Source organism: Cyanistes caeruleus, chromosome 2 (assembly GCF_971803275.1).
Source record: "Cyanistes caeruleus chromosome 2, bCyaCae1.hap1.1, whole genome shotgun sequence".
NCBI classification, from domain to species: Eukaryota; Metazoa; Chordata; class Aves; order Passeriformes; family Paridae; genus Cyanistes; species Cyanistes caeruleus.
In genome coordinates, this window is record NC_141702.1 from 58709552 (window position 1) to 58724951 (window position 15400).

The 15400-nt window shown below is 36.6% G+C and overlaps 1 long non-coding RNA gene across 1 annotated transcript; it reads left to right on the forward strand.

Moving 5' to 3' along the window:
- Positions 1–702: 702 nt before the first annotated feature.
- Positions 703–14834, forward strand: LOC147654843 (uncharacterized). The gene is made up of 2 exons (XR_015283266.1): positions 703–892; positions 10243–14834. It is a non-coding gene; the product is annotated as an uncharacterized LOC147654843 (long non-coding RNA).
- The last annotated feature ends 566 nt before the right edge of the window (positions 14835–15400 follow it).

The window sequence follows — 15400 nt, forward strand, 5'->3', positions numbered from 1 at the left end:
TGCAAAGCGGGAGCTGATGTGAGGTGTTCGCGAGGCATAGCATATCCTATGGAGAGAATTAAGCAAAAGGAGCTCGGTGTTGTGATTAAATTTTAGATACTCAGGTCTCCCATCTGTGAAGGGGATAGCAGAACTTCCATGTCTTGCCAGAGAGAGGGATGATAATGGAAGCCATATATAAGCACCATAATAATGGAAGCAATACATAAGCATTTAATGGGCTGAAAAATTATGTTGTGTGACCCAAAGCACAGTAAAGGTTTTAGATATTCCTTGTGTGGATATATAGTTTCATGCCTCTTCAGCTGTTTTGTAATCAGATTAGAAAACAGGCAATAAAAGTTTGGCATGATAGCTCCTTGAATAGCCAACAGAAAGTGAGTTTTCCCCTAGAAGTTCATTGAGTCAGCCTGTTTTCAGAACCCTTGCTAACCAAAGACATAAGTAACACAGTAAAACACAACTGACAAGGCCAAACACAGCATTCTCTGCTTTGATCTGCGCTCCAGATCTTTTATGTGCCATTTGAATATCAATCTACTGCACACCTTTCTCCTATTTGCTCTAGAATACGCAGTACACTGCAATTTGTGATGTTGATCAAAGGAATGACTTGATTGGGATGATTAAAGCAGGAAAGGAGACCCATGTGTTTCTCTTTTTCACAAGTGCATATGAGGGACAGGAATTAATGAGAACTATGTTAGGAGCTGAGGAAGCATCATACCACCTTTCTCTGCCCCTTGGTCTGCAGGACTGTGAGCTGACAGGACAAAAAGGGCTCAGGAAAGATCATGTACATCTTAAAACATTCAATTCCATTTTCAAATGCAGAAAAAGATTTGCCACATGGATCATAATGAAGGCATGAGGACCGGGCTAGTACCTCCAGGTAGAATTCTTGGGGTGGATTCCATTGATGAGGAGGTGTGTGACAAATCAGTATATTCTAGGAAGTCAGAATTACTGCAGAAAGTTTTAGCTTTACATATCCCCTAATGAGTTTCTTTCCATAGTTCTTGGAAAGACATTATTTTTTGTTGGATTTGTTTGTTTGTTCATTCGGTTGATTGGTTGGTTGGTTTGCTGGGTTTGGGGCTTTTTAATGTCTCTTCACATTGCTACCTATCATTTGTTGTGTGCTACCCTCTTGTGAGATTTAGTTTTCAGGACATGGAAAATGTTCAGCAAATTTTCCTTGATCTCCTACATCTCAGGGAGCTCCTTGACGTTTTAATCTCTATTATTTTTTGGAAACAGCTATTGAGGATTTTAGAATCTAAAAAGTGACCTTCCCCATCTCTGAAAGACAAAATCTATTGAAAGAACTCTATGTAGGCATCTCACATACTGGGTCCTCACAGTCAGTTCTCCCAATCAATTTCAGGACTTTTTGGGTTTTTTTTTTCTGTATGCATTTTTTTGGGGTTTTGGTTTTTGTTTGTTTGCTTCTTTGGGTTTATTTTGTTTTTTAAAGAAAATGTGCAGCTAACTCAATTCAGTGGTGTACACAACAGTCATAGTGAGAATTATTAGTACTCAGCTTTGTGTGTGCATTTGGGGAGTACAACTTAGACATTCTGGGCTTGTGTATGGTGAGATTCCCACTCTAATAGTCTCTTGCCCAACTTTAAATACAATCCTTGGAATTCAGATTTCATATTAGGGACATAAAGACTGAAATAAATACTGCTGGTCAGAGCAACTAACACTGAAAATGGAGCAATCATATTGGGGCTTTTATCCACAATATTGTTAGAAACGTCTCGCTTGTTAATATAGAGAAAAAAATTCCACTCCATGGATGGGCCTAGAGGTTTGTGTTCAGATGTAGCTTTTAAGGTGTTCTGCAGTGGCTCCTCTCCCTGGCATGTACTTGCATATTCTTTGCATGAAAATGAAGGCATATGGGTGGGACTTAATAATGCAGTTCACAGTTGTATACAGCTTATTAAGATATAACATAGAAAACATAGACATAAATTATTTTTATCATCTACATTAAAATTACTCAGTTTTTTCTAATAATATACTATACATCCCATTTCCCCCTATTAAAGCATAGTTTAACAGTTTTCAATCATTTTAGAAAAAAGAATTCTAAAATTGTGTTTTGAGATTTTTCTAGCTAAGTACTATGTTATTAGTAGAGTATAAACTTAACAAACCCAAATTTTGCTAGTACATTAGATAAAAGCTACCTGAGTACAAACAGGTCATAATTTGCAGGTTTTAATCAACAGCATGGCTTTGCATAACAGATATATATTTTTTAGAATGCTGTGTGTAAATTTAGCTGACACGGAAAACACAACTAATTTGTTTATTTAACGGCATATATTAGCCAAAAGTAATTTCCACCTGCCTTTAGATCTTGTGAAAATGTTGGAATCTTTCCTGAAACTTATTGAATGTTTCTTCAATGAAATGTGAATCTTTTTAATAAAAGTTAAGAAGAACTTGGCATTCAGAGACTGCTGAACGTCTTAAATCATAAGCAAAGCAGCACAGAGAGTGTAACCCTCTTGATTCCACAAAATATTCTGAAAGGTTAATTCTCATAGTAACATAACCATAGTTTACCTACTCATCCTATGCTTGCTGTTATAATGCAAATCTGGCTTTTGGAATGGGATGAAAAAAATCACAAGTACAACTAGACCTTTTTCTGCCAGACACTACTTTTTTCTTTTTTTTTTTTTTTTTTTCCTTTCCTTTTTTTTTTTTTTCCCCTTTTTGTTTTTGAGTGGCATCCATTTTCTTTGACCAGCTAGCAGAGTTTCATTTCAGGTTAATATATTCTGATACCAGTTTTCTTCTCCAGCCCCACTATTTAATGGAACAGTCGTTTGGAAATTCAGCAGAGACAATATTCCACAGCGTGAGGCACCCACTTTTAAAATCAGATGGCTTGGAAAGCTCACTCATCCAAGCACACTAATTGGTTGAACGCTCTTGAGTGCTTTATCACATTATTTTCAAGGACTGCCCTAAATACTAGGAAGCAAGCCGTGGTTCCGGCGATTATTGCCAGAAAGCTGAATGTTAATTATTGCTGGTCTACATTAGTATAGTGGCTGATTATCTGTAGCAAATTTCCGAAATAGACTATTGAAAGAACTAATTAAAATCCAATTATTTATATTATGAATTTCCGATCAATTCAGTACAGAGGTTGATCACATATTCTTTTATAGTTGTTCAGAACAGCATGGAAAATTATCAGTTTACTAGAAAGATTTTACCAATGCAGTAGAAAAGATTGTGGTAATGACATTACATAGGATGGGTGAAAGAAATAATAAGCATTAATTTGATTTCTGTGAGAGCAAAAATTTCAGAGCAAATTTTCTTCTTGCTCAAAGATCCAACTTTCTTGAAGGCTGATTTCTTCTGACAAAAGCAACCTCAATATTATGGGAGTCAGCCAACCTGAAGCAATCATAGATTTAAGGCTGTGAGAAAAACCTTATTAGTTAGGGTGAGTGAAAGTTAAGTGCTGTTGCACCATGGAAGTACTTATGTTTATAGAGTTATTTCATACAAGGTTATGTTTCTAGTTGTGGTTAATGATTGGTTGTTACATTTTACATATATGGTTATATTCATAGTTCTCTTTTATGATTGGACCCCTACCCTCAGATCATCCCTTATATATTGTTATGTTTGCCCCGCCTCCCCATCTTCTGAGGTTGTCCCCATACCGTGCATGGCTTATTCCTTTGTTATTTTGTGCATTATTAAAGCTCTTTATTTTCAGGCAACCCAGTCATACCTGTCCCTATTTTTATTTGCCATGCAACCCCTGGCTGGACCAGACTTGGTGTCCCAGAGCCGAACGTGACAAAATATATTTTCAAATGTCTTCCTTTTATATTGAATTTCACCTCTTTACCAAACTATTAATGCAAATTACTATACATATATTACTACACATTTTCAACAGTCTGAGACTATGTATGTTAACTTTGAATATGTTTATGGCCTAAGCCTGATTACCCACTCATATTATAATTACTATTATTCTTATACTTTATTTTATTTCAGTTCTTTAACTGCTGTTGTCTCAACCAATATGTTTTACCTTTTTTTTTTCCCAATTTTACCAAGAGTGTGAGTAAGCAACTACATGGTTTTTAGTTGCCATTTAGGGTTAAATCGTGACAACCACAAACCCAGTTCATTTGTATTTGTTAGTCACTTCCAACCAAAGCAGCCATTTTAAGGAAGCAGATAAGGAAAAATAATCTGCTTGGTAAATCTAATGGCTCTAATGAAGTGTCTCAGGTGAGTAAGAGTATCGCCAAACAGAGTTGAGGCATCTCATTTGAGGTTTTTACCACTGAGAATTTTGGAAATTAATTGCAAGGCAGACAGTCTTGAATGCTGTTGGTAATCCAAGAAGAGAGATGTAATTGATATTATCTCTGAAGTCATTAAAAACATAATCTTGCAGCCAAATTCTACATACATTTCTGTGTTTTAGCTAATTAGAGTCATGACATATCTAGGGCTCTGAGCTATCCAAATACCTTAGGCTATTGCCTAATTCATCAAGTGAACAGGCAAAACGCCTTCAGAAAATGTTATTTTTAACATTAAACATTGTTCTACAGAAAACAAAATATCTTTAGAGATGCTGGTTTTGGTAGCATATTCAAGGGAAAACTCCTTTGCAGTAGACTCCAGTCTGTTCCCAGGGGAAAGAAGAAAACTTGTATGAAAAAGAGGAGCCTTTTGATTATAAATGGAGTCATCACTATAGTTCCTTTTTTTTTTTTTTTTTGTTTTTTTTTTTGTTTTCCAGAAATCTTCTGAAGGCTTTACTTTCATGCTGATGTAATATGCACAAAACTTCTGAAGCCTCAACAATTCTGTAGTAAGGGAGCTCTCAGTCTCAGACCCCATTATCATTAATCCCATCCTGCCACAGCAGCATAGCTGGACTGGGTGCCTCCCTGCAAATGCTGATTCCAAGGGCCTGAATGGAAGTTCATGGACTCAAGGGCAGGAGCACTGACAGGTTACCTGAGCGTGCTGAGTTCCTCCTGTCAGTGGAGCTCTGCACAATTTTACACCAACAACAATTTCCTCTCTCTGTTCTCTGGAAGATTGCTTTAGCAGGGATGCGCTCCAGTGAAGGGTTGTGGGTGACTCACATGCCCTCTGTAAGGTGATGGTAACAGCATGCACCAACAGGTATAAAATCAGCAGTGAAACTGCTTTTTTAAGGCAGTGTTATTCTGCCTCTGAAAGTATTTCTCATTATGATAGCAATCCAATCGACAGTACCAGAACTTCTTTTACTTGTTACCTTATTTTTCTGGGAGTTAATCAATGTATCTTTTAATGCAAGATCTAATGAGTTTATCAATTACAAGGACTCTCCTGTGGTCCTCAGGCACTTTCTCTGCAGTGCTATCAAGTATACTTAAAATGCAAATCTAATGAGAGTATGGCTTTGCTGTTTGAGAAGCAGGACTGAGACGACCAGCAAGATACTTAGAAGTGGGCATAATTCCTACATGGAAGAAATGAGAATATTACACTGTACATTTGTCCAATAGGGGACGTGATAATTATAAATGCTGGTTTCTTACAGATATGTAAAGCCATGGTTCCTTATGAGATCACACAGAAATTCGTTTGTTATATTGACCTGAAACAAATCCTTAAGTTTTAGTACATAAAGTTCATGAGTTTTATAGAATTCTAATCTTTTCTACAGTTTGAAGAGTAGTTTAAAGACAAGTTACTGTTACTGGAGAATCAAGCACTTCATATGAAAACATTCACTATTATTTTGAAAACCAGAATTTAGTCTCATGCTTCCTACATACTTGATGTTGCCTGAGTGATTCAGGTGGCCCAACTGTATTTTCAACAGTGAAGTATGGTATTTCATTTACTAACTAGTAATATTTATTGCTTGATATCTCTGTCATATTAGTGACTCTCAGAGATTTAAATTTCATTGAGGTTTAAAATGTAAAAGACTTTTGAAAATAGAATTTAGCCTTCTAAATTGGTGTCACTTGCGCTGATAAGAACAACGTACAAATACAATTATAATAAAGATACATTTATTTATACATTTGTAAAAGCTTTTAACTAGTAAATTGCTCTATATGGCTTCAGCAAAATGATGACAATTGTGCAAGTGGGTGGTTTATCAATAAAATCAGTCTGTTGGGCCAAATGAGTAATTCAATAGATTGGACAGTCACCTACTACGTTCAGGGGAGCGTTTAGTGTTCTAAATGGGGTAAACATCGGTGCTCTCATGCCAAGTACCGTGCAAGCACAAAGTGTTATCATACAGCTGGAGAGTGTAAGACAGAAATTTAGATACAAATGTGTATTATATAAAGGGAAGGCGAAATACTTTTTATTCAGTTCCCTCCTTCCTTCTTCACCACAGTTTACTTTCTGAGTCGACCCTATCCAACACTAGCTGAGGTACTTTGGAACTCTCATTGACTCAGTTGATAAAGCCACAGTATGATGCTGCCTTTCATAAGATGAAATCAGTGCATATACTGTAACTAATATGTTTTCAACAAGAACAGCTATCTTTTATGGATAAATTACTGCAATGAATAATAGAATACAACTGCTCAGAGATTTTTTTTTGATACCTTCTTTATTGCACATTTGTGAATTTCTCCGGCTTCCTCTTAACCCAGTCACCAAGCATTACTTTATCTCCCTCTGCTATTACAATTATTTATTGCCAGTTAAGACATTATTATTAAATGCCTATAGGTAATTTTGCTCTGCCATAATATTACCCCTCCTAGTTCCATCTTTTCTTAATCCTTGGTGAAAATGCTTGTTTCACAATCCTTTATCCATCTTTATGGATCTTTTATAAGTTTCTTCCTGTGTAGCAGTGTGCTTTCCTTGTAGTGCAACTACCAAAAAATGAGGACAGCAACTGTATTTCAACCACGTCACTACTAATAGAGAGATAAGATTTCTAGTTTTAACCCCTTTTCTTGGAAATTAACTGGTATAATAAAAACTTGCAAATTCTTTTTTAATGAACCACATTGATTGATCTGCTGACCTTTTTTATTAACTGAGTCCAGATTGAACGGTTCCATTTTTGTTTTCATGAACAAAATCAGACTGAACGGCTCATCACTAGGCAGATAATTTCTATTTATACTTCCCAGTTACTGGAACAACATTGCTTTTCTTCCAAATCTTTGTAATTTGCTTTTCTTCTAAGACTTACTGAAAAATCAGTATTTATAATTCTCAAAGTTCTGGGCCAGATCTTTAAGAAATTTTAAGCCTACTATTATACTATATTATAATTCTTTCTAAGTGGGAAAATGTCTCTCTCTAGAGTTTCAGGCCATTATTCTTAAGAATTGTAAACTGTTTTTTTCTTATGTGACTCATTTTGACTTAATTGCTATCATCAGACAAGCAGATAAATTCTCGCAATAAGTTTATTGCAAAATTCTAGAAAAAATAATTGTTTACTGGAAAGTCATCTCTTTCAAGCTGCTTTCTGAAATTTATTGCCTGAAGTAGTGATGTTAATGCCACCAGAATTATGAAAATGACTGCATATTTCAATACATGAAGCACTTAGTCATTGAAATAAGTGGAAATTTATCTGTTAAAAATAAAACAAATCTAAAATATACATTTTAGAAAAGAAAATAAAATCAAAACTGATATATTAACTCATGTATTTAACAAAACTCATGCCAAATTTAACAAACAGTGTAACACAACATATTCAGTCATTAACAATTGCTACAGAAACATAAGACTTCCTAGTTTATTACCATCTGAAAAGAAAATATTTCAGACTAAAGCTACAGTTTCTTAGCCAAAATTGAGGTAGATAGGATCAGCTCTACATTGCATTTTTAACAACTCTGGAAAGAGCTGTCTGGCTAGAAAATGTCACTTAGAAATTACAGCACGATCATTTCTAGCTGAGTATGTTTAAGTAAAGGAATATGTCAATTAAAATTATTTTATAGAGTGTTTATCATGCTATAGAACTATACCATAGAATAATTACAATGCTCTGATGATCTTCAGCAAGTCCTCAGCTATAATCACAGTGAGGATGCTCTTGAAATCCAGCTCTGGTTACGTTACAGTGGTGCATCAAGATTTCTAAGTGCTCTTGATGTGGTCCCCCTCTGATACTCTTAAATATCAGGAAAGATTTTTTAATGAGTCACACAGAAGAACTCCTTAGATATTAAGACCATGAAATTAGCTTACTTCACCAAGTACAACATTCTTATTAGGCTCCTGAATCAGTAGTTGTAATGTCCAGAATTTAAAAGGTTTTCTTTTGGGTCACAGGAGACTCTATGGTAAGGACTTAAAAATTACCTGTGTATAACTCTCATTTATAGAAATAGGTAAATGTTTTCCTGCTATTCTAGAAAGAACTCTTCTAAAGATCATGACTATTGCACAAGCCTGTTTTCCTCTAAGTCAACAATAATTGCTTAACAATTTTAAGATATTAAATCAGAAGGCAGAAAAGAGTGGGAGGATCTGGATGAGATAGCAAATAAAAAAATCAGTGATTCAAACTGAGCACTTGATGCTTGTAATATGTCCCTTTAAGAAAAGTTCCTTCAGCTTTGGAAAATTCAATTATGATGCAAGTTCACACAAGTATCTGAGTATGAAAATATGCAGATATACACCCACTGGGATTTTCAAGAGGAGTTAATTGTGTAGAGGTTCTTGCAAGTAACAACAGCAGCATTTATCCAAGGAAGGCAAGCATATTTTTATAAAATTTATCTCTAATTGTTCAAGTGTCTTACAAAGCCAAGAAAAGCTACAACTAAAGCTGAGTGAAAATTAACTGAAAAAGCATTAAAAGCTATTTTTTTTTTGAGTGGATCGGTAAGTAGGCTCAGCTGAAAATACTTTAACTCTCATTCTGCTCATATATTAACACCTTTCCTTATGGACTTTTATATGCTGCCATTCTCATGGTCCTTTGTTACCTTTCATACAAAATGAACAAAATCAAATTCCTAAAAAAATTGAAGGAACTTTTTTTTTGTTTCTGGTCTTCAATGGACTTTGTCTAGATAACTAAAAATGAATAATAAATATTCCTGTGGGTGTTATCCTTGAAACAGAATGAAAGATTTAACTCAGTGTGATATTTCTCATTCTCCTGAGAAAAACAGGTATGGTTACAATGATTATTCTGCTTGATAAGGTTTTTGATTTTTAATTTTTTTTTAAAATAAAAGACCAGTTTTTATCCAGGGACAGATCTCAATTCAAGTTGTGACAGAGCTTAATTTCCAATTTTTCCCTCTCTCCTTTTTCTATATACCTCTTCCTTTTGTGATTAAGTAATCCTCTTGGACACTGTGTTCAAAAGTGAATGGAGTAGGGGTCTGTACTTTTAGTTTTATGTCTGTAGAATATCAGGAACTTTTCAGAAGCATTAGTTGACTCTATCTTCAGAGAGCCTTTTATGTGGTTTGGCTAATGGGACTTGGCCCTTTCAAAAGGGCCGTAGGGATGATGATGATGATTATTAATATTATTACCATCATCATCATCATTAAATAGGTGTGCTCACAGATGTAACAAAATTTTGCATGATCACATTTAGGAACTCAGAATCAGTCAGAAGCATGATCAGCTTCTGAAAGTACCGTGTCTATTGAATGTCTCAGCTGCCACATGCATTAGGACACAGCACCATGGACAAGTCATCCCTTTTCATTGTCATGACATGAAATGTAGATGTCTTAATATGCCTTTCCCTGTATTAATTGGGACTACCACACTGTTAGAGTCATGGTGAAAATCAAGAAATAAAACATCTTCAACTAAGTATCCTTGCAAGGAAAGCAGTAAAGTCAAGGTTACCTTGTTTTCTGCATAGAACTGGAGTGGGTGTTGGTGCACACATGCACAGCCAGATGAAGTTGCCTCTTCAGCCTCAACACCTGAACCTTCCTGATTTTTACACGGTAGATGAAATGTCACTGGGTGAAAGTTAGAGCTCCCTCTTGATGGGGCTGCTATATAGTGTAAATCTATTTGGTATAGCTGTATGTATGTCATATATATTAAATACAGATACATAACATTATATATTATAATAAATATATCAAATTGAATTCGGTGACTAAGGAGGATGTGATCTTAAAGGACTGATTAATCTTCATTTAACTTGAGATCACATTTAATTTAATTTAATTATTTATTTTTTCTTGGAAGAATCCTATGGGAAAAGGCGCTGCAAGGAAGAAGGGTCCAAGAGAGTATGCTGACATCCAAGAGTCACTCCCTTTAGGCTCAAGAATGTTGCAACCTGTTGAGCAAGAACTCGGGCAAAGGGACAAGATGAATAAAGGACTCCTGTCATTACACAGGCATAAGGACACACAGGAGATGGAAGCACGGTCAGGCTACTTGGAAGGAATACAGAGAGGCTGTCAGAGTAAGTAGAAATGAGACAACAAACGCCAGGGGACAACTCTGGATTTAAATTGGGCCAAGAATGTCAAGGACAAGAAGAAAGACTTTCAAATACGTCAATAACAAGAGGAAAACAAAGGGTTACATGGACAAAATGGAGGGGGACCCTGGTGACAGAGGATGCAGAGAAGGCAGAGTTATCAAATGCCTTTCTTTTCATTGCTCTTCATTGACAGTACCAGCTCTCAGGAATCTGTGACCCAGACAGCCAGGGTAAAGGAATACTGGAAGGAAGATTCCTTTGGTCCAGGAGGATTGGGTTAGAGAACACCTCTCCAAACCTGATACCCACAAGTCTGTAGGCCCTGATGAGATGTATCCACAAGTGTTGAGAGAGTTGGTAGACACTATATTGAAGCCCCTCACAGTCATCTTTGAAAGGTCGAGGTAGTTCAGGAGAGGTGCTTGAGGAGTGGAAGAAAGTAAATGTCACCCTGGTCTTCAAAGAGGGCAGGAAGGAGGATACAGAAAATTACTGTCAATCTGCCTCACCTCAATCCCTGGAAAGGTGAATTTGGGAGGCCGTCTCTAACCACTTGAAGGAGGTGGTCAGAAGTCAATATGGATTTACTAAATGTAAATCATACTTAATGAACGTGATTGCCTTCTACAATGAAACAACTACTTTGGTGGATGGATGAAAGGAGAGCAGTGGATATTGTCTACCTTGACTTCAGCAATGCTGTCGAGACTGTCTCTCACAATACCCTGACTGGCCAACTCAGGAAGTGTGGACTGCATGCGTGGTCAGTGGGGTGGATTAAGAATTAACTGAAAGCACAGCTGCACAGGAAGTTCCACCTGAATAGGAGGAAGAACCTCTTTACTGCATGGGTGACTGAGCACTGGAACAGATTGTCCAGAGATATTGTGGAATCTTCCCCTCTGGAGATAGCCAACAACCATCTGGACACAATCCTGTGCCATATGTTCTAGGATGACCCTGCTTGGGTAGGGAGGTTGAACCAGATGACCTACTGTGGTCCCTTCAAACCTTGCCTATTCTTTGGTTCTGTGATTCTATAACTGCCTAAAAGTTCATTAGCTGACCTAAAACACTTATAGCTCTCCCTATAGTCTTTGGAGAAATTAGAACGACTCCTGAAAGGCATTGCTTGTATTTTAGCCACCAGTTTTAGGACTGAATGAACATCTCTGCCTGTCTCCTTCCCTGGACTGGTGTGAGTACCAGAACGAATTCAGACTAGGTTCCTAGATATATATGTCTAAAAATAGGAGGCATAACTGCCTTGAATGGCTGGAACAGAGAAGGGTTACGCCCAAATAATTAAGCTATTTGTACATGATGAACACCACTTTCTGCAATACAGATCCCCAGACACTGGAGCAGGCTGCCCAGAGAAACTGTGAATGCCCTATCTCTATTAGTGCTCCTGGTGAGGCTGCATGGGGCTTTGGGCACAGTCTATTGGAGGGTGCTGCTGCCCAGCTAGGTCAGAATTCAAGGTCCCTTCCAATGCTAAACATTCTATGATTCAACAATAAACAAAGAACAAATTTTCAAAGGCTTACTACTACTACTACTACTAGTACTACTACTACTACTACTACTATTCCTGTCCCAGGTTCCTCTAAGCCTAGTGCTCTCTTCCCTTGGTAGAGGTATACCAAGGTAAGTGAAACACAAATATTTTATATATAATTGTGTCACATGATGTAAAATATTCTTTGAAAATATACTGATAATTATTATATACTTCAGAGTATGAAGAAAAACACAGGTAACTATCACAGTGTTGTCTATACCAGACTAAACTTCAAAGCTGATCTTTCTAACAGAACTTTTTTTTCCATGCAGTTTTCCAACAGAATAGCCTGCAGCACTAATTTCCATGCATGAGTTGTATTCCATGGAGATATGTTTCTGTAAACCACTTTTTCCTTCCTCTTTAAGAAAAATCAATTTTTCTTCCAAGGCTGGATTAATAAGCTATACCTGTTATTATGAATCCCTTTTGCTGTTTCCCTCAGGGGCTTGAACACCTTCTAGAATGGTGTAAATTAAAGTGAGCCCAGATACTTTCCTGCACTTTCCATCTCCTGCTGTTTTCTTCGTTTGCTCTTTGTTTTCTCCTTTCCACTTGTTCAGTTTCTCTTACTGTGAACTTCAGGTCTCTTCCTGTTTTGCCACTGTGCCTGCATTTTTGGCTCTCTGGATATCAACAAGCAAAAAAGAACACAAAATCTAAGAATGGACTTTACTCAGGTGTAAATGCAAAATATATTTTTCCTCTATTCTTTCCAATTCTGCTTTAGGAGTGGAGACTCACTAAATGATTAACATATAGCATATACAGTTTATATCTCTTTTGATTACCATTCCACTTTGTTAAGTTTTGGCTCTGGATGTTTGATTGTGATACTTCCAGAAGATTCTTTAAAATTATTCTTCACAGAATAACTTTTTTTTGGTCAGATTTGCAAGGTCCTTCACCTCGGTTGGGGCAATCCCACGGACAAGTAGAGGTTGAAAGAAAGAATAATAGTAAGATGTACTTTTTCCTGTCTCCTTAAAAAAATGTATCAGTCAGGTATAATTTGAACTTTACAGAAAAAGGATTGAACAAGAAAACCTTTGATGAAAGCAATTTTAATATATTGTCTAGCTGTGTTCTTTTCTGTTTTCCTTAGCAATCATTTCTTGACTACTGCACGTAACCATAAATTTAATGTGTCCCTATTGACCTAAGTGTGCACAGAGATCAAATGCCATTTCTGAAATGGGTACATTCTTCACCTGTGTAGGGATGTGTCTCTAATGGAATATTCATTCTGTTATTAAGTGACAGCGTTCCTCTTCCAAAACAAGGAGTAGAGTTTATTTTGGGCTTTTGTACCCTAATGTTAAGAGCCTATTTAAGAAATGTTTATGGTAAGAAACCACTTAGGACTGGAACCAGTCATAGGAAACACGGCTGTAAGGGATTTCAAGAGCTTGCTTATTCCATCTACCTAATCAGCTCTTAGAGACCTCCAGTGATAAATATCCCACATTCAGGAGGTCTACTCTGATGCTGAACTGTCCCTGCACTTAGAAGACTTTTTCTTATGCTTAAGAATGATTTACATTGCTCTAATCTTCACCCAATGCTTGTTGCTCTAACTACAACACGGGGAGAATGGTGAATGCCCTGCTTCTCCATAGGCTGCCTCTTTCTTTCATAAAAGGGAGAATATTACTTGTTCTTTCTAAGTAATTAGCAGCTCAAATGATGATGTAGGAAATCTCTGGCTTTGCATAATAGAATAGCTTATGAGCATATACTTACAATGCCCTCTACTGGGTTGGAATGCGAGATTTAGCAGAGCGCTCATACCTGGTTAATAGCTTGTCCTTTCTATAAATAGAAATATTTATATAAAAAAGATTCACAAACTACTGCAGGCTTTTCTAAGAATGATCATGGTCAATAGTAGACAACATGTTATTTATCTTCTGAATGTTTCTATAATCATGTGTAAAGATCTGAAATGATAAGTTCTCAATTTATCTTTGTTACCCTCAAAGTAGTATAAACGTGTGTTGAGAATCAAAAATACAAAGGAGCTCCTAACTTGAAACTTGTTAAAATGTGATTGATTGAGGTCTGTTTTTAAAACCAACTCTTATCGTGGTGGAAAACAGAGCTGAAGAAAATGCTAAGAATATTAGTAGTGAAATGCAATGCTGATAGCTGGGCCATTATTTGGAGCAAGAAGAGAATCTTTCTGTTAAGAGGACTTGCATCTCCTCCTTCCATTTTTCTGCAAAATAAAATGACTTGCTTCAAACTGACATCAGCTGATGTCTTGACCTGTGGAAAACTGTCTCCAGGCAGAAGCATATTTCTGCATTTGAACAAAGGCACTCCCACAGTAATGACATTTTTATTTTACACAGTGACCCAAATGGATTGGTACTTTTTGTTGTTGTTGTTCCAAATAGGCTTTAATTGATTAGCTTGCTGGAGGCCTGATGGAAAACTAGTGACAGAATACTCTCAATGAAATAAGTGCAGCCTTTAAAAATAAGGATTTTTATAAACATCTTCGGAAATACACCCTAAACTGGTAGAGAACTTACTAGTAATTAGATTTGGAAATGTGCATTAAGTCTTTTATGTCTGTCTTCTGTGAACAAATTACTATTTTCTGTGCAGGAGAATTTCAGGATATTTAATTTAAACTATTTTTTTTGTTGCTCTGTAAAAATAGTTTAATTTTGCCACGCAGCATTGCTTTTACTAAAAGAAAAGATAAAGATAAAAAGATAAGTGTTTTCTTGGCTAACTGAAGTCATTAATAAAACCTTCCTGAATCAAAACCCCTGACCCTGTGTTCCTAGGGTTTTTTGTTTGCTTGTTTCTTGTGAGCCTGGAAGGCTATATGAAGGGAAGTTGATCTGTAGGACCCATGAAGTCTCATGGCTCAGCAGAAGAAAGATTTCCAATGCCTCCATCAACTGCACCTGTGCAAAGCCACAGAACTGACATAGGTATCTTTGGGAACATAATTCACATGGGACAATCTTTATTGCTGGTGACAACGTGCAAAATGGAAATAATCAAGCCTGTACCTTAGCTCTCAGGCTGAGTGTTCAGGGCTGACAGCTGTCAGGGACACCTTGAGAATATAGGCCTGTGAAGTAATTGAGCCTCAGCAATCTCCAACATGTTACCAAGCTACTTTTTTTGAAATGCCACTGTATTCAAAATGATTCAAGAGCTGGATTTTCCTCCGGGGATTTTCTTTGAGCAAGTTCCAGGGATTAACAGACCATGCATTTGATCTATGTCTCCAGATTCTGTGTGCCTTTTCTTTTCTGTAATTCAGTTAATGTTCTTTTATGCTGTATGTAGCAGACTTATACCTAGAAAGATATGTTATCTTAACATTA